Here is a 20,273-nt window from a genome sequence, read left to right on the forward strand (position 1 = left end):
CATCTTGCTCGGAATAGCAATTTTAACAGTAACCTCTTTTCACTTATGGGAAATATTTAAAAAGAGTAAACAGCCTTGAGTTCTAAGAACTAGCTCAATCACAAACCAGTGGAACATGCTAATCTCAGACATTCTACATCTGGCTAACTGCTTGTTTTCACTTCTGTAACTCGCTTGCTATTTTAGGTCATCTTGACACAAAGTATAAGACCAACCTGTTATTGTATGACCACCTGGTAACTGCTGATTTCAGCTTTCTTAATATACTTGTTATGGCTAGGAAGTTGACTGATTTTAAAATTACAAAGTTGATTGCCAAGTTATATGACTGTATCACTTGTCTGTATAATGATTGGTTGTCGATTTATAGATTCAAAGTTCTGCTATGTTGTACAAACCTGATTGGTTCACAGGTGTCCTGTTTGAATAATATTTCTGTAATCCTATAAAAACTCTGACCCAACAATGATCAGGACTGTGTCTACTCCCGAGATAGATGGCCTAGCCAGTCGAAATAATAAACATTTACCTTGCTACTTTTCTTAAAGTGGTGCTGGTGATTTTTTTTGCGAACTCCGACATATAACAAATGTAGTCTGCTTGCTTCTTCCTTCATTCTTGCTGTTTAATTTTCTCATCACTGTGATCAAATACCTAATACAAATACAATACCACTCACTATTGGCTTGCATTTAATTTAGGTTGAAAAATACTTTTCAGCTCTGTTGTTAGGCTTGGCTGCTATAACATCCACTTGACAGAATCTAGAATCTCCTTGGAGACAAATCTCTGGACACCTCTGAATGATTATCTAGCCGAAGTTGTGGTAGGTAGATTCACCCCAAATGTAGGGGGGCTCCATTCCTTGGGCTTGTATCCTGAACTACATAAAAATGATACAGCTTGCTAAACAAGAACATTGATCACTAATTCCTGATACTGGAACGTGAGCAGCTGTTTCAGGATCCTGCCACCATGCCTTCCCCACCTTAAATTATAAGCTAAAATTTAACACAAGTTATTGTTGGGAAATTTGTCACAAAGAGAAAAGTAGTTAATACAGAACTCAGGTTACTTACTGGAATTTGTTGGTTTGCAAGTTTGAGGACAAAACTTATTTGTGTGTGTGTGTGTGTGTGTGTGTGTGTGTGTGTGTGTGTGTGCAGATAAATCTTTGAGCATGTCTTACACAATTCCTTTTTCAAGGTCAACTGATTCATCTGGGTTGGAGTTTGGAAGAGCTGGCCTGGCTTCCTCCTGGAAATACAAAATTTTGCCAAGATTTGACCAAAGTTAAGACTGCCAGGGCCCAGGCTCTGACTGTAACAACTGAGGCTTGGCCACCCAGCCCCAATGAACCAATTACGGAAACAGTGAGAAGCAGAGACAAGATTGATTCCATGTGGCCACATGGGGAAGGACAGCAAAGAGGTCTTTTCCCCATACCCCATCTGTCTCCTGGTCCTCATGAAGCTTAGGTTGAGACAGAGGGTAAATGATATGCATAGCTAAGTCACCCTGGTCAAGGTGTGATCCATCATTGCCTTTGTCCTCCAAGGTGGTCTGACAAGTTGTCAGATGGGTGTAATCTCTTGCCAGGGACAAGTTGCTGTGGCTGGCACCAACGCTCACCTTTTCCCTCTCTAAGCATGGATTTCCTATTGGAATTCTAATGTCTTGGGCCCATCATCTCCATAGTCTGAGAGCCAAGGGGAAGGGTACAAGTATCGCTTTAGAAAATCTTCATTTCTGACAGGCTAGGTCTTGAAATCCCAGGGCAGGCACCTGAGAAGAGTGTCTGCTCCTGTGAGGTGCATCAGAGCTTTGAAGCCAGGGAGCATGAGAAACCCTAGGCTCCTCAGCCAATCAAGGTCATGGCAATTAATGTTACAGGGAAGCAAGGGGTTTAGGAACCACAACTTTCCATTAGGTAGACTGGAGAGGATGCAGACCCCTTTGCACACCTAGAAGGCAGGAAGCTATTAAATAGTGTGCTGCTAAGCAGTGTCCCCAGGCATTCCTGGGCCATTAGACATAAGACTGGAACAGAATGTGAACTAATTTGTTCATGAACCTGCCCGAAGCCCAGAGATAATTGGAGGTACTTTCAGTGGAAGTTCTTGCTGTCATGAGCAATCATAGATTATAGCCAACAATTTGGATGCTGACACTATTGCAATCACAGGTCTAGTCATGGTGTCTGAAATCTCAGGGAATTGAGGTTTCTTAAGCTACAATTTTGATTTTTGAAAATATTTTGTTATTTTTATTATATGTGTGTATTACTTGTACAAATGTAAGCACACCTGTGTAGTTCAATGCCGGTGGACAGAGTTCAGAAGAGCTGAGTCAGATCCCCTGGAACTGGAGTTAGGAAAGGTTGTTATCTGCCATGTGGGTGCTGGGATCCAAACCTGGGTCCTCTGCAAGCAACCAGTGCTCTTAACCACTGAGCCACCTCTCCAGACCTTTAAGCTACTATTTTTAATAGGCAGAACTGGTAGAACGTTTGCGGGGGGGGGGGTGGCTGATTACTTGGAAATGTTCCAGTTTCAGAATCCCCTTAACTCTCAACATAGACTCTCTGTTGTGCTTTTGTGTTGCTGGGGAAATAAGCCCAGGATTTTACCCATCATAGACAAGAGCTCTACCAGTAAGCTGTTCCTCCAGCCTCAATGCTGACATTTTTCTCTACAGAAAAGAGACCATTTATTTTGAAAGACTGTTCTCTCTGTTTACTGTACTGACTAGAGGCATTTACCCAGTGCATAAAGCTTCTGCTCAAGGTTTTTCTACATCATAGCACATCACACATCACTTCCAGCTACCCTTGCCTTTGCAAGCAATTTGTATCATATTTGACCATCCTAGTCCACAGCAGAGGGCCTCTCTTCATTCTGTTCTCCTTAGTATTCTCATGGGTCTGTTTCCTGCTCATACTAGTTACTCAGGTCCCATTTTATTGACCTTAAAGGAAACTTTAGATTGCTTTAAAAAAGACTAAACTGCCGTAGAGCTGAGTTTGAGCAAAGGTGAAACCTGAGACACAGTGGGCAGCTGGACAGGAGAAGCGAGGGTTGCCCCTTCTTTGGCTTTCCATTCTTGCTTGATTTTTATCCCACTTTCTCTCCATCCAAGTAATAGCTAAGGCTTATGCCCTTAATCTGTACTTCATATACTGCTTCTTTTATGGGTTAGTAACTACCTTAGTTGATGTATAATAGAGGAAAATCTGGGACCCAAAGGTTAGGTCACTTTCCTAACCTCTTTACATATGAAATTGTTCATTTTTAAACAGTTTTGAAGTATCTTTGCATACAATTAACGTGCTTTTATAACTCACTATTTTTTACTTTTTGGTTTTTCGAGACAGGGTCTTCCTGTATCTCCAGCTGGCCTAGAACTTTCTTTGTAGACTAGGCTGGCCTTGTTCTCACAGAGATCTGTCTGCCTCTGCTCCTGAGTGTTGGATTAAAGGAGTGCATCACCACACCTGCCTATAACTCACTATTTTTAAAACTGTTTTACCTAATGCTTTAGGTAAGGATAAAGTACAATTTAAAAATATTTTATTTGATGTGCATGTATGTATATTTTGCCTGCATGTATTTAAGTGTACCACATGAGTACAATATCTGGAGAGGTCAGAAGAGGACATTGGATCCCCTGGAATTAGATTTAGTGACACTTGTGAGTCACCATGTGGGTGCACCCAGGTTTGCTATAAGAGCAGTCACTGTTCTTAACCACTGAGCCATTTCTCCAGCCCTTAAAGTACTATCTTTAAATAGCAAGAAGCCAAACTTCTACAGTCAGGGGATAATACTCCCACCTTGCTCACAGGAAGCTAGATATCAGGGAACAGTTGCTTCCTGTAGCACAGAAGCCCTTATCTGGCACTTGTTTATGCTGACTCATATGTCAACTGGAAAACATGGAGTTTGCATGATGTGAACAGAAGTGTTTGTGTGGCAAGATGACAGCTCATCATGAGCTTAGTCATGTCCATGTTTGTATCAGACTAAATGACTGAATAAAGACATAATAGGGTGGAGTAGCTCAGATACTGCTTGGAACATACTTTGTTGTGTCTGCATTGAGGTGTTTAAGGAATAACGTACATATCTCAACTACTTAGCCCCAGGTACCTCTGTAGATGAGGTGTAAGAGGTATGGGATTTGATCCCCAGTTTCTGATTGTGCAACACTAGCTCTCTACAATGACGTCATCACTTCCTGTGGTAACCTATTTGTTATGATATAATACACATTCTTAGTTCATGTGTACATAAATGCTCCTCAATTCATAGGACCTGACTGGCACAGATTACTGTCCGTCATTTCTATTCCATTTCCTTTTGAATAGGTGTGTAATACCTTGGCTTTTGCCCTCCCGAGTAGCCCAGCTATCTGCCTTCCTCTCTAGCTCACTTCATGAGCCCTCTTCTCTTCAGCTCTTCTGAGACTTGTCTTCAGAGCTCCAATCCAAGATCACGTTACTTGATCTTAACGTGTCAGCTGTCATTTATATTTCTTTAACTTTTATCCAATTAAGCTTTGCAGCTCTGTTTGTGTCTGATAAACTTCATCCCTGTGTGAGTCTAGGTATCCATTTTGTCCTGGTATTTCAGAGGTAGAACTTCATTGAATTTAAAGATTTAGGGAGATTCTAGCCTCTAAACTCACCACTAGCTTCCAATCTATTCCCTTGACTGCCAAATATCACAGGCAGGAGGAGAGAGAAGGCATACAATTGCTAAGTCATCATCTTAATAAATGTAGACTTTCCTAAGCCAACTTTACCTTTTCCTAGTAACTGCGTTCCCTTTGTCTTTTAGGTTATAAATGAATAAAACACGGACCAATAATGTGTATCAGAGCTGAGATTAATTCGTTTTGGTCCTACAGAGTCTCTCCAATTTCTCCAAATTCTTAAACTCTTGAGTGAAGTAAAAGTCATACCCTAAGATGAGTTCTGCTCACTGTGACTCTCTCTGCTCTTTCTGAATAGGTCCCTCTGGTGCTTCTGATTGAGAGATTCAGTCATGTGACTCTCCCGTGGAGTCCACAGCTGTAAAGAACTTGCCTAGAAAGGAGGCCTGGGATGATGGCACTGTATTTCTAACCAGCTCAGTAGACAAAAATGGCTCACTTGTGATAACTGTCCAGATTTAAGAAATGCCTTACCTTCTTGAATGTGACTGGAAATGTGCCCCCACCCCACGCCTTCCTGACCCATGCCACTGTGGGAGCATCCACACTTTCAGCTCAATTTTCTGGTTGGTTTGCAAAGAGTTTCACAACTTATTCAAGCTCTCCTTTTTTCCTGTGGTTTCCAGGTACCCCCTGTTGGTAGACATTTTGAAACCTCTAATTGGCCATGGTACCCTGTAGATGAATGTGGAGCTACTTGGCCTGTGCTTGATCCCTGAGCAAACAGAATCCAGGGATGATATACTAAGTCTCTTCCTGTTCCTTTGGATTTACTTTCATTTTCTGGTCTGGTCTTCATCTTCACTAGGGTCATGTTTTCAGGTCTGGTATCAATACTTAGTGATACTATTCCCCTACCTTGCCCATCTGGGGGTGATTCCTCATCTGCTGAATATATTTGAAATAGCATAGAGCTGGAAAATCTGGGTTAGTCTCAAAGAAAGTCTTCCTACATTTGAGTCTCCTTGGACAACATAAAGGAATCATTTATTCATCACCTCCATCCATCCCAAGAGGGCAATGACAGACCAAATAAAGATTCTGTCAAGCCTAGCTTGTCCAAATTAATGAATAGCTACAACCCCAAAGCTCCCCCCAACATTAAATAATATTTTATTTATTATTTTTATTTTATTTTAAGTGTATAAGTGTATTGCCTGCATGTATTTAAGTGAACCTGTCATGCAATGCCCATGGAGGTCAGAAGAGGTCGTCAGATCTCTTGGAACTGGAATCACGAATGGTTGTTAGCTGCCATGTGAATACTGGGAACTGAACCTAGGTCTTCTGCAAGAATACTCAGTGCTCTTACGTGCTGAGCCATCTCTCCAGTCCCAGTCCCACCCTGTCCTAGTTTGTTTCTTCATTGCTGTGACAAAACACTCTGACCAGTACCAACTTGGGGAGGAAAGGGTTTATTTGTCTTACATCTCCCAGGTCGCAGTTCATCAGGGAGCCCAAGGTAGGAACTCAGGTCAGGAACCTGGAGGCAGGAGCTGGAGCACAGGCCATGGAGGAACGCTGCTTACTGGCTTGCTCCCTTGGCTCCTGCTCAGCCTGCTTTCTTATGCAACACAGGCCCACCTGCCCAGGGGTGGCACCACCCACAGTGGGCTGGGCCCTCCCACATCACTCATCAAGAAGATGCCCCTCAGACATGGCCACAGGCCAGTCCAATAGAGTCAATTCCCTGATTGAGGCTCCCTCAACCCAGGTGTGTCAAGTTGACACTAAAGCTATCCAGCACACACCCCCAACATTTTAAAAATGCATCTTATACTTTAGCGTTTCTAAGATTCTCCATAGCTGTCAGGAGAGCTTGGTGACTGGAATCTCAGAGGAATGTCTTGTGAGAGTCTGTGATCTTTTCCTCCTCTATCCAAAAGGAGACATTATCAGCCCCATTACTATCAACCTACCTATGTGCTAAATAGTTGATTTGTTGCCTGAGGACATGTCAAGGTCACCTGAAGGTCACCACAGCTGCTCTGAGTCCTCATGGTTCTGGTCACATCAGGCTTCTCAGACCCAGAGGAAATGGTGACAGCTGTATTACATTTACACAATACCTCTCTAGGATGGTTTAAGACCTGGATCTAATGTTGAGATGAAAGGAGAAAAATGATTGATTTTTGCGGGGAACTGATGAGCCCTCTTAATCAGATTAGTTTTAACTGAAAGAGATTAGTATGTCTCAGTATCTGAAGGAGCAGGGATTTGAACAGTCATAGACCAATACTTCCATGATTTTCTAATTTGTTTTGAAACCTGTATTTTTATTTTTTTTCAAATTGTACAGTAATGATGGAATAGGTGGCTAACCAATTATGTTCTATGACAGTTACCTAGAGTTCAATGTCATTTCCTGCCATATTACATGCAGAATGAAGGTGGTATATCAAAAATAGTTTTGAATGGTCCAGGAGCTTGTCTTTTCAGTCAGAAATGCAGCTCCATGTTGGTAGTGGTGTTCACCAGGTTTGGACTCTACTGTGATTTGGACATTGGGGAGAATATGACTGGTCCTTTATGTGCTTATCAAAGGAGATCATGCTTTTTCAAAATTTGGATTTTTGAGAATTTCATGTATTGTATTTTGAAGATATTCACCCTTCTCCCCAACTCTGTCCATATCCATTTCCCCTTCTCTGCCCACCCCAACCTTGTATCGTATCTTTTTTTTTTTAAATTTAATTTATGTTGGTCATATACTCTCAGTATGTGGCCATCCTGTAAGGCATGGTCAACCTACCAGCACCACACTCTTAAAGACAACTAACTCTCCATCTCCCAGAAGGTATCAACTGCCAATAGCTCCTCAGCAATGAGTGGGACATGCCCATGCCCCCTCCATGCTGGGATTTTGCCTGGCTGATGCTTGCCCAGGTCTTGTGCATGCTGTCACAACTGCTATGAGTTCTTGTGTGCAAACACCCTATTGTGCCTGGAAAACATTGTTCCACTATAAATTATCTACCACTTCTGGCTCTTAAAAATCTTTCCACCCTTTCTTCCTTAATGATCTTAGAGCCTTGGGAAAAGGGGGGTGTGATATAGATGTATCATTTAGGCCTGAACAGTCACCAGTCTTTTATTCTCTATACCTTGACCAGTTGTGGTCTCTGTTAATCACCATCTACTGCATAAAGAAGCTTTTTTGAGGTATGAGAGATGCACTAATCTATGGACATAATGTCTTTAGGAGTTGGTTTAATATTGTTTCTATTTAGCTGAATAACAGTAGTAGGTTCTCTAGTGCCCTCATGACCTGCCTAGCCATTCTTGGCACTGATAACAGTGCCAGGTAGGGGAGGGAAATATGTGGGCCTGTTAAAGTCAAATGGAAATCTACTGTAGAAGGTTCCTAAAATATATACATGTAAATCTAGGGTAACTCAATTTAAACTCTTTATATAATGGGGTAACAATACCCCTACTAGAAAGACATAAGAGGCTAACAAGGCACAAGTCCAGAAATGGGTTAGCTTTATTGGAATTGTTGGTCAGTGAGATCCCATGGGCCCCCCAAAACATTACAGGCTTGCCATTGTTCTTTGTTACCCTCTAGAACTCAGCAGTAAGATCCTATTGCTGAAGATGCCCCTTACTTGATTCATAGAAAATGGACCCTAACATTGCTAAAGAGCATAAGGTGTCAAGATTTTTTAAGTTTCTGTGTTGGATAGATTAAGTGTATGAGTAGATTTGGGTTAGTGAACAAGAAAGAAGTCATGGGACATACATAGCTGATCTTCATCTTCCTTGAGCTATCTTCCCTGGTTCGGGAGTCACTCACCAAGCAGTGTTTCTTCCCCTCGTGGTGGAAGGTATATTCTGTTAATTCGGGGAACACTTTCCAAGCATGGCTTTCTGGTTCAGTGTAGCTAATACGTGTCACCTAAACTTACCTGATTTGGGGTCTGGTTCTGAACTAGGGGGAAGTGTGGTGAGTGGTTGCTCAGAAACAGCAACCTGAGTTCTGAATTGCCACAGTGCCTCTCCAGACTTCCTTCCATACCTTTACTCCCCACACTGCTGTTGGTCCCATGCCTGAGGCTCTATACTGGAATGCAGAATTGTAAACCAGGCTGACAGTACAGTGCTAACACCAACAGGATCAGACTTCCTTCTATGACAGGGAACAGCACTGCTCCAGGCAGCTACCATTCACATGTGACTGCACACCTCTGGACTTCAACCAGTTTGAACTGCATTTGGAAAGGAGTTAGCATTTGTGGACAGTGGAGTCTGCAGGGGTCTGTTAGCTCTAGCAAAAACATAAGCATTTCTTGTCTTTTCTGGGAATCCAGGACCATTGTGTACCAAGTTAGCACATCTGACTTGAACAACTGACTTCTTGATCTAATCAGAAAGTCCTGGGCATTCAGCATCTACTTTTCCGGGGCTTTATTGAGAACTGATGATGGTGCACATAGATCTCTTTCCCACATTATGTCGCAATAAACTCATCTTTAAGAAGTCAACCCATAGCAGTCTAGACAAGAGATCATTTGAAGGACCATATCTGTACAAATCAGGTACCTTAGGAAATTAAATCTTGTTAAAGAGGTCAGCAGCAGCAGCATCACAAAAGATCCTGATTGGCCATTGTCTCTGAATCCTGTGTGTTACCTCTCCATAAGGACAAGGCAAAGGTTTCTTCCTTGGTCTTCCATACTCTCATGAATTGTGCAATTTAAAATTACTCAGCTTTTGGGCATGTTGAAACATTTCTTCAAACTAATCTTTATGCCTCTCCGATGGAGATGCTAGACAATTGCTCTTGACACTGTGTCTCTTCACACAGATGCACTTCACATTGAAGAAATCCTATTCTTGGAGAAAACCTGATGTCCTGGCCTCTCCATGGTTCAACAGGCCTTAAGACTTCTCTGGTTTTCTTTTCCCTCCTTTTGTAATTTATGTAATGGTACTTGAAGGTAAAACATTTCATTGTTGATTAGCTCATGAAGGTGAGGCTCTTGTAGACCTCAGAAAACTCTCACTGCCTCTCCACCACTTGAGGACACAGTAGAACCTGACCATGTAATACAGACAGATTATTTATTCCGTTTTCTGTGTTTAATAACAGTTTGAATGTTCATGAATAGGATTCTGCTATTAGTTGTTTCTGCTGCCTCTTACATAAAATGCTTTCTTGCTGGGCATGGTGGCACAGGCTTTTAATCTCAGTACTCCAGAGGCATAGGCAGGAGGATCTCTGAATTCAAGGCCAGCCTGGTCTACATAGTGAGTTTCAGGCCAGCTGGGACTACAAGGGAGACCCTATTTCCAAAAGACCAAAAAAAAATTATTCTTTATGAATTTTATATATTTTGTGACTCTTGTGCTAATATTGTGGGGGACTTTGAGGAAAAAAACCTAGACTTGAGTTGAAAATGAACTTTCCAGAAAGATTTTACACACGTTTCTATATAGTACAATGGATGTTACACACATAGTGACAATACTTACCACTCATATATTTTCTTACAATGTTCCTTTGAATCCTTTCACTGAGAGTTGATGCTTCTATTCTTGTTCCTTAAATCTGGGAGGGATTGTGATCAGGGCAGAAATGATTCTGTGTGACTTCCAAAGCTGAGAGATAAAATTGAAGTTTCCCCTGGACTCTGGAAAGGCTTTATATTTGGAAGCAGTTGCCATGCTGTGAGGAAGCCTGTAGAGCCAGATGGAAAGGCCATGTGTTGGCACCACACGTGTGGCCTCAGCTGAAGTCCAAACCAATAGCCAGCATCAACCATGGAGCATGTGTCTCAGCTTTCCAAAGATTCCAGCTTCCACCAGCACGCACACGCCCTAGACTTGAAGTTCTCTCAGATGGGTCCCAGATACCATAGGGCAGAGACAGGCTGCTCCTGTTCCACACTTCCTGAATCTGACCCACAGACTCCAGAATGTAATGCCGTAGCTATTGTTTTACCATACTCAGCTTGGGGAAGCTGAGGTTCTTACTGTGGAATTAACAATCATGGCATGTCTTTTGGGTCCCTGGGAACAAGATCAATCTTAGAGTACTTTAAATTTAGTTCTAGGTCTGAAGGTTTAGGAGATATAAGCCTGCTTGAGACTTGTTTATAACTATTAAATCTCTGCTTTCTGAAAACTGAAAACAGCAGAAACAAGTCAAACAAAATATCCCCAGTTTCTTAAGTGGAGTTTGACAAGAGCCTTCAGAGAAAAGCCAGTTTCGTTGATTCTATTATTTATTCAGGCTCCCATTTCAGTTTAATTTTTGGTCCTATACATCTTTTTTTCTTAGTTCTTTTATATGTTTTTTAAAAAATATTTTATTTATTGTTTTATTTTATGTGTATGAGTGTTATGCCTGCATTTAGGTAAGTACACTCATGTCGTGCAATGCCCATGGAGGACAGAAGAAGCTGTTGGATCCCCTGGAACTGGAGTTAAGGACAGTTGTTAGCTGCCATGTGGGTGCTGGGATTCAAACCTGGGTCTTCTGCAAGAACAGTCAGTGTTCTTAACCGCTGAGCCATCTCTCCAGTCCCTCTTTTATATGTTTTAAAAAGATGTTTTGCAGGGTTGGAGAGATGGTTCAGTGGTTTAGAGCACTGGCTGTTCTCACAGAAGACCTGTGTTTGACTCCCAGCACCCACACGACAGCTAACAACCGTCTATAACTCCAGTTCCAGGGGATCCGATGCCCTCTTCGGTCCTCTCGCAAGCACTGCACAACTTGTGTGCATAACACACGTAGGCATAACACTCATACACATAAAATTAAAATTTAAAAAATTAAAAATATTTTGCATATTATAAATGGAATTTTGGATGGTTTTCAGCAGGTGACTTGGGCAGAATGAATATGTAATCACCATATACTGGAAATAGATTCTGATATGAGTTGAATTGTGCCCTCCCCATTCATATGATGAACTCCCCAGTACCTCAAATGTGACTGCATTTAGAGACAGGGTCTATAATGAAGGTAAAATGAGGCCACTGAAGTGCACTCAATCCAATATGACTGGCACCTTCATAAGGAAATTAGGACATGCATGTGAATGGAGGGACGATCCTGCAAACAAGCGCGGGGGAGGTGGCCATCTACCAGCCCATGAAAGAGGCTCCAGAAGAAGCCAGTCCTGCCAGCTCCTCATCTCAGACTTAGATTCCTGGGAACTGTGAGAAAAAAAAATTTTGTTTTCAACCCTACGTACCACCCACTCTTTCATTTGTTTGGTTAATCAATAGATGTGAGCACGAGTATTACCAATGTATTGAATGGCACCTTCTTGACCTTAGCTACCCATGTTAAAGTTTAGGCTAACTCTAGTCTCTGAAATTATCAGGCAGTTGGCCTAGGGCATGGGAACACATCAGTAGAACCCAGTTGTCTTGGGAACACATCAGTGGGTCCTGGAGCGCATCTGCTAACTGCAGATTTAGGACTTCTGTAGGTTATGCTTGGCTTACTTCTGCAAAATAGTAATTGTTGCTTAATAGAATAAAATTTGTTAAGGAGGCTCTCCACCTGTAAGCTTGGAAACTTAAACTTTTCCCCCCTAGTTATGCTTCCTCTGTATAAAAGCTTACCCTAGAGACGGCTCAGGGCTACACATTTGGGTTCTGACACCCTTGTGTAGCCACTGACCAGTAAGACTTTCATTCAGCAAAACTTTGTCCGAGTGGTCTTCTCTGTGAAGCACCCCACAACAGCGGGACCAACTCTTCAGTTTTTCTACAACTTGTGTTTCTTCCAGTTTCCAACTCGCCATCAGTCTTGACCATTTCCTCGTTCTTCAGCCCTGGCAAGTGACGTGAGAGCAAAAAGTAGAGGCAGTGAACGCCCAGTTTTGCTGTATACCTTGCTTAAAAATCTCAGTTCTTGAGAGCAGAGGAAGGGGAATAGGAAAATTTTGAACTAGGGAGGAAGCTTAATGTCCTGCCCCAGCTGAGAAAGGGGAGGAGCAGGAGTTAAGAGGAAGAGATTTTATGCAAGGGCAGTGCCCAGGTCTGAGGGGAGTGGGGGAGGGATGTTAGGCCACCGCTGAGGGCTCCTGGGGCTTTCTAAAGTCACTCCCAGCTTCCAGGTCTTTATATGTAGGGGAACAGTGTTGTTTGAAGAGTAGAGACTGGGGGTGCTACAATTTTAGACCTCCACCTTCAGTGAGATGAAATGAACTTTTATGAATGAAGATCAATTTCATCTGCTTCCCATTCTGAGCCAAGCTGCTAATAATCCTTGTGTAATTTCATGGGCCCTCCAGCTCCCAAAACTTCCTGAGTGATGTATGAAATCCATTTAATTGGTAAAATTTCCCACAGCCCCACAAGAAAATCAAAGCTGAGGAAATACCTGGTTGTGGAATTCACTGAGAGAACCTCATTGCAACCCCGCCCACGCCCCCATGTGGACAGAAAATCAATTGTTGGTAGGAAACAGCATTTTGAGAAGAGGGAGCAGAGTGCAGGCAGCAGGAGGAAGAAGGCTGGGGAAAATGAGAGACTCTCTTCTCTTGTCCCCCTGGACCTCCTGACCTTCCTCCTTTGGTGGAGCATGGAAATGTGGGTGAGGTATCTTTATGCAGGAGACTTCACTGGAATGCTGCCTCTAGGCCCCATGGTGCCTCCAAGGTTGTGAAGCAGGGTTTATGGAGCTGATTTTGTTATTATCCTATTCAGTGGTGAGTGCCATCGGCAGCATTAATAAAGGTCATTTCCATTAGAGTTCAGTGAATCGATGTCTCACAGAAGGCTTGCAATTAACTTCTCTAATTTCTCTGGCTTATTCACCAGAGTGGTCACCCTGCATTTATTTACAAGTCAGCAGTACTTAACTGGCACTTTTTCTTTTTTCTGTTCTTTCTCTCTCTCTCTCTCTCTCTCTCTTTTTGTGAGACAGGGTCTGTTGTAGACTGCCTTCCAACTCATCGTGTAGTTGCAGATGACCTTGAACTTCTGATTTTCAGACCTCCACCGCCTAAGTGCCGGCAGTATGGCATAAATCACTGTACTTGATTTATGCAGCGCTGGGATTCAATCCCAGGGCTTTGTGTATGCTGGGAAAACATTCTACCAACTAAGCTATACCCTCAGTCCTGCCACTGTTGCTTGTCACTGTAAAGGAGTAAAAGGCCAGAGTTGACCATCTGAATCTAGTTAGTGTTCTATACCACACTGTCAAATAAAGCAGAATGAGACCTGGTGGTATTTGAGGCAGCAAGCACTAGCGTTTAAGTGAATCAATATCAGTTTAGCAATGTGCTTTGCTCACTGTTTCAAGGAGACAGTGTGTGTGTGTGTGTGTGTGTGTGTGTGTGTGTGTGTGTGTGTATTTGGGGCAGCAAGCACTAGCGTTTAAGTGAATCAATATCAGTTCAGCAATGTGCTTTGCTCACTGTTTCAAGGAGACAGTTTGTGTGTGTGTGTGTGTGTGTGTGTGTGTGTGTGTGTGATTATAGAGTCAGGTTTGTGTTCAAAAATGCCCTTGGTATGGGTTCATTCACTGAAGACTGGTCAACCTACTAAGAGTGTCACTCTTAAATGAGACTGACTCCCCCTTCCTGGGAACCATCAGTTGCCAATAGTTCTTCAGGTAAAGTTGGGGTTTCTTACTTCCCCATGTCTATGTTGGGATTTTGTCTGTCTTGTACTTATGTGAAACTTGTCACCGTTGCTGTGAGTTCATATAAGTAACTTCCCAGTTGTCTGGGAAACTCTGTCTCCTGGTTACCATCCATCTCCTCTGGCTCTTACAATCTTTCTGACCCCCTTTTGAGGCAGAAATTTGATCTAGGTGTCCTATTCAGGGATAAGCAGTCTGCAACCTCTTATTCTCTGCATGTTGGCCAGCTGTGGTTCTCTGTGCTAATCATCATCTGCTGTATATAGGCGCTTCTCTGGTGAGAGTTGAGAGATGCATTAATTTATGGGTATAACAATAAGTCATTAGATACCAGTTTAATACTATGTCTCTTTAGCAGAACAGTTGTATTAGGCTTTCTCCCATGGCCTTTGGGCTGTCTAGCCTCAGGTTCCTAAACCTGATATCAATGTCAGGTATGGCCTCCAAGCTATGAAGTGAACCTTAAATTCAATTAGAAAGTAGCTGGTTACTTCTATGGCATTTGTGCCTCTATTGCACTGGTGGGTATGTCTTGCCACTGTACCTCGATTTTTATTTGGTTCTAGGGGTCTGCACTTGGGTCCTCATGCTTGTGTCAGTCAGCTCCCCAGCCCAGAGAAACGTATTTTAAACATGTACTTGGAGCCAGGCATGGTGGTGCATGCCTTTAATCCCAGCACTTGGGAGACAAAGGCAGGTGGATCTTTGTGAATTCGAGGCCAGCCCGGTCTACATAGTGAGTTCCAGGACAGCTGGGGCTACAAGGAGACCTGTCTCAAAGAGACAAAATAAATAAATAAATATAAATAAATAAATGTGTACTTGGAATTCAAATCTTTAAATAAATGGAGAATTTTCAAATTTAACACTATGAAGTTTTTTCTCAAAGTTTCCCAAAGGATTTCTAAATTGTACATTTTTTTTGAGACAATGTTTGTAGCCCAGGTTGACCTTGAACCCACTATGTAGCCACAAATGACCTTGAATTTCTGATCCTCCTGTTTCTATCTCCTTAGACCTTGGTTCATAGCCTTTTACCATGCCCAGTTTATGCAGTGTGGGGATTAAACCCAGGCTTCGTGCATTCTAAGCAAGTACTTATTACCAACTGAGCTATGTTCCCAGCCCCTAACATAAATTTAAAATTTTTAGCCAGACAAGCTGGGTGTGGTGATGCATGCCTTTAGTCCCAGCACTCAGGAGGCAGAGGCAGGCAGATTTTTGTGAGTAAAGGCCAGCCTGATCTACAAAGCAAGTTTCAGGCCAGCTGGGGCTACAGGAGTTTCTGTCTCAAAAAGACCAAAAAATAAATAAATAAATAAATAAATAAATTTATAGCCAGGTATGGTGGTATATAACTTTGAGACAGAGGCAGGCAGATTTCTGTGAATCGGAGGTCAGCCTGATCTACATAGTGAGTTCCAGTTCAGGCTGAGCTTTATGTGAGACCCTGCCTCAACCCCCGCTGAAAATCCCTGAAAGCTTACAGTCTCATCTTACTCACCCCTGCAGAGTCCACTGCAGATCAGCAGCTTTTCAGGATGTTCAATGGTGACCGAGAAATCCACATTGACTTCTTCTTATTTCTGTAGATCTTTATTTTATTTTATTTTTTTTTGTAACCCTGAGGGGACTGCAACTTGCTGTGAAAACCAGGCTGACCTTGAACTTGCAGCAATCAACCTGCATTCTGTCTCTGTCTCTTGGGTGCTGAAATTACAGGTATAAGACAACATGCAAAGCCCTTTCATTTTAACAGCTATTCCCTGTGGAACTCGGGGCTTGGAGGGACATAGGAGAAGGATAGGCACTCACATGTGCCCCCAAACTGCCATAGATTGGAAAGGACACACAGTTCTCCCTCCAGTACACTGCCAGGAGTTCATCAAATGCTCCAGCTTAACTTTCAAGGGGGTTGCAGGAGTCTTCCTGTGTGCCCAGGAAGGAGAGGGAACACCATCATGATGAGCATTAGTAAGTACCATATTCCACCCCGCACCATGACTCAGCAGTGATGACTGCAAATGCATCCAGCTTATTGTCTGTGGGTGTCTACACCCAATTCTGAAGACTCTGAGCAATAAATTCCAAGGCACTTTAGAGGCTAAGAAAGGGGAGGAGTGTGTGTAAACAAGACCTCTCAGTACCTGAGATTCCTACCAGGTGAGAAAGGAGAAACCAGCAAAAATCAAATGTCCTTTCCCAAAGCTATGTGCCATCTGGCTATGAGAGGTGTGACAGATGGTGCAGGAGAGTTCTCCGTCTGGCCCTGGTGCTACTCTCCTTGATGAGTGTCAATTTCTTTCCCTTACCTTTTTGAGGTATGATTAACAAATAAAAATTATATCTGCATTGAAGCTCTACCATGTGATGATGTATGTATACGTTGTAAAACGATTTCCACTAGGTCATTACTATTTATATCTTGTGTGTGTGGTGTGTGTGTGTGTGTTTTAAACACATTAGATCTATTCTCTTAGCAAGTTGCATGTACATGCTACTATGAACGGTACTTACCACGCTGTGCATTAGATATCCAGAGCTCATGTACTCGGCTTAAGTGAAACTTCATACACCTTGACCAACTCTTCTCTGTTTCCTCTACCTCATAACCCTTTTTAACCACCCATCACTGTATTTCTACCAGACTGACTTTCAGGTTCCACCTGTGATATCATACAGTATTTTTAGTTCTGTGACCTACTTATTTCACCTTGCAAAATATCTTCCAGGTTTATCCATGTTGTTGCAAATGGTTGAATTTTCTCCTTTCTATTTATTTATTTTGAGACAGGGTCTCACCATGTAACCCAGGTTGTCCTGGGACTTGCTTTGTAACCTGAGCTGGCCTTAAATGCATAATCCTCCTGCTTCAGTACCCCTAAAAGCTAGAATTACAAAGATGAGCCTCCAGGCTTTCTTCTTTTTAAAGTCTGGCTAATACTTTGTTGTGTCTGTGCACGTGACATTTTCTTTTATCTGCCTGTGGATGGATGTCAGCTATTGTGAATGAAATGGCCTCCCCCTACAGTTCTGCATTCAAACCCCAGCTGTCTCTACCCTACCACTGCCTCTCCACTTCTCTCCATCCCTGGCTCTCCCTTCCCTCATTGCTATCCTCCAGCTCTGAACCCCACCCCCAGCTTTCTCTCCCACTTCACTCACTTATGATCTTCAGTGTGAACATACATATAAAGTCAGAAATTCTGTCTAGATTCATCTCCAAAGCTTTATCTCTTTCCCTAAAGTGAAACTTTTCTTGGCCCTGGTAGAGCCAAATGATTATTCATAAGCTAAATTCCTGGCAGAACTTGTGGCTTTAAAAACATTTATTAATCATTTAATGTGGATATAATTTATGAGCAAAGTTTTAATTAGGTTATTAACTCCATTAGGTTTTGAGTATATACTTCCAATGCAAGTGATTTTTGGTACTTTGTTATGATTTAATGCCTTCTGATGCAGTTTAAGATCACAATATTTTGGGCAATCACCACCTTTTCCAAAAATAGTGTTTCTTGCTAGGCATGGTGTCACATGCCTTTAATGCCAGCACTTGGGAGGCAGAGGCAGGTGAATGTCTTGAGTTTGAGGCCAGCCCGGTCTACATAGTAAGTTCCAGGCCAGCTGGGGCTACAGGGGAGACACTGCCTTGAAAACAAATGGCATTAAATAAAATATTCTTCATTTATCTTGAGGACTTTTCTACATAATCAAGCATTCTACTTTTGGACATGTGTGGTTTGATAGCTGCAGACAATGAGAAAGTGGTTAAAAAAAAGAGTCTAAGATCCTGAAAACATAATTTCTGGCCTCTTATTTCCACCAGGAAGCTATGTTTTCTCGTACAATGTTTCATATAAAAAGAAAGTTATGAAAAAAATATGGGGCCAGTGAGATGGGTCAGTAGGTCAAGGTGTTTGCCTCCAAGCCTGACAATCTGAGATTGATCCCTGGGACCCACATGGTGGAAAGAGAGAAAGGACTCCAGCAAGTTGTTCTCTGACAGCCACACATGCACAGTGGTGTATGGTACCCTCACATATACACAAAATAAATAAAATTTAAAAGCTATTTTATTTATTATTTTTAAGTTTATGTGTATGAGTGTATTGCCTGCATATATTTAAGTACACCCGTGTCATGCAATGCCTGTGTATATCAGAGGAGGGCGTTGGATTCCCCCGGAACTGGAGTTATTGACGGCTGCTAGCCACCATGTGGATGTTGAGACTCAAACCCGGGTCCTCTACTAGTGCAGTCAGTGCTCTTACCCATTGAGCCATCTCTCCAGACCCCAGTAATTAAAAAAAAAATTTCTAAAAAGTTTCAGAGCTGAGGAATACAGGTCAGAGGTAACACTCTTGCCTTGCATATTTAAGGTCCAGAATTCAATCCCTAGCACCATGAATAAAATAATAAAATGAAAATTATGAAAGACATAAAAATAAGAATTAAATGAACCATATACAAGTTGATTTTTCTTTCCCAGCATTGCAGGCTCTGAGGTCTGGTGGCTTCCCTTAGACACCCAGAAAAAAAGAGAAGGCTTGCATCTCTGGGTTGTCAAGCTGTTGTTCCCACCACGAGACCATACTTCCTTCCTGTCTCACAACTGAGATACAGAGAGAATATGAACTGTGTGCATCCACTGGAGTGGTGACAAAGGGTAGAGAGCAGAGCACAGTGTTACTTCTTGAATATACAAAATAAAATCTGAATTTAGATTGCTCTGGGAAGAAATTGCTCTGCAAATTTGGTAAGCATCTCTTAATAATTTGAATGAATGAATGAACTTATTAAAACCTATCTTCAGGGACCATTCAGGTGGCTCAGCCAGAAAAACAAAATGGGCAGAATAATGTTCCCATGTTAAAAAAAAAACATCATCACTGAACAGTGAGAGCAGTGTGGTAGCCGTTGTTACTGCCCAGTCCTGATCTCTTACTGGCCTGCAAGCTCCCTCTAGCTGCTGAGTGCTGTGGCTCACAGCTCATGGCTCTGACTTTCTCCTGAGACCTGACCTTGGCTTTGTGGAGCCAGCTCGCCAAAGACTCTAGAGATACTATTCCCCTCCCCTCTCCAGGGTCCCCGAGGACTGATTCATTTGCAATCCTCCACCCTAAACTTTACCTGGACCCTCACCCAGCTCACTCCTATTCTGTTTCTCAAGTATTTTTCCTAAAGGGCATTCCCTCCATAAAACACACAGTAGAACCCCTCTGCAGGCTCTGCTTCACCAAACCAACCTAAGACAAGTGCTGCAGAAAATTCAGGACAATCTTAGACACATTGTCTGGGAAATGATTTGCAACATCGTGTAGTGTGTAAACATTATGACAGACCCCAATGTTTTCTACAGTCAACAAGACCTTTAGCATGATTTTGCACTTTCTCACACTCTTCCACCTTGTCCATTTTTTTTCCTCCTAAAAACTAAACAGTACAGTTTTTCAGTTATTTGTTGGTACTTAAAGAGCTATCCTTTGATGATATCTAACATAACTGCACAGTACATATGTATGTTTCTATATGAATGCAAATATAATGTGTAATAGCTCTTTCTTAGTATTGTGTGGTCCTTAAAAGCCATTTCAGATTTCTTTTAAAAAGGCCTCCAACGCTCCTTACAGAATTACAGAGTAAAAGCTATGAAGGGAAACTGGTGCCTTCTTCTACAGGCGATCCTACTCCTTAAATCCTGAGAAGATGAGGGATTCTGCTATGGAGCTCCTTGCTATTCGGCTTCCCCTGTGGCTGGGTGATGAGGAATGGCATCGGGACAAATGCGCTTCCTGCTGCCCCGTCCCCTTACTATTAGAAGGTGGTCTCAGTCTGAGCAATCATATTCTCTTCTTCAGCTCCCCTACATAGTTAAAGCCTAAACATTCCACTGACATTGTAAATATTGATATACCAGGTTAAATTGTTAGAGCCAAGATTAACTATC

At 42.3% G+C, this 20,273-nt stretch overlaps 1 pseudogene; it reads right to left on the reverse strand.

Annotated features, from left to right (window-relative positions):
• Nucleotides 1-12,473, reverse strand: part of LOC103742488 — a 31,185-nt pseudogene extending 18,712 nt beyond the window's left edge.
• Between the last annotated feature and the right edge of the window lie 7,800 nt (nt 12,474-20,273).

The sequence above is a fragment of the Nannospalax galili genome, unplaced genomic scaffold, assembly GCF_000622305.1.
Source record: "Nannospalax galili isolate Female #2095 unplaced genomic scaffold, S.galili_v1.0 scaffold800, whole genome shotgun sequence".
NCBI lineage: Eukaryota > Metazoa > Chordata > Mammalia > Rodentia > Spalacidae > Nannospalax > Nannospalax galili.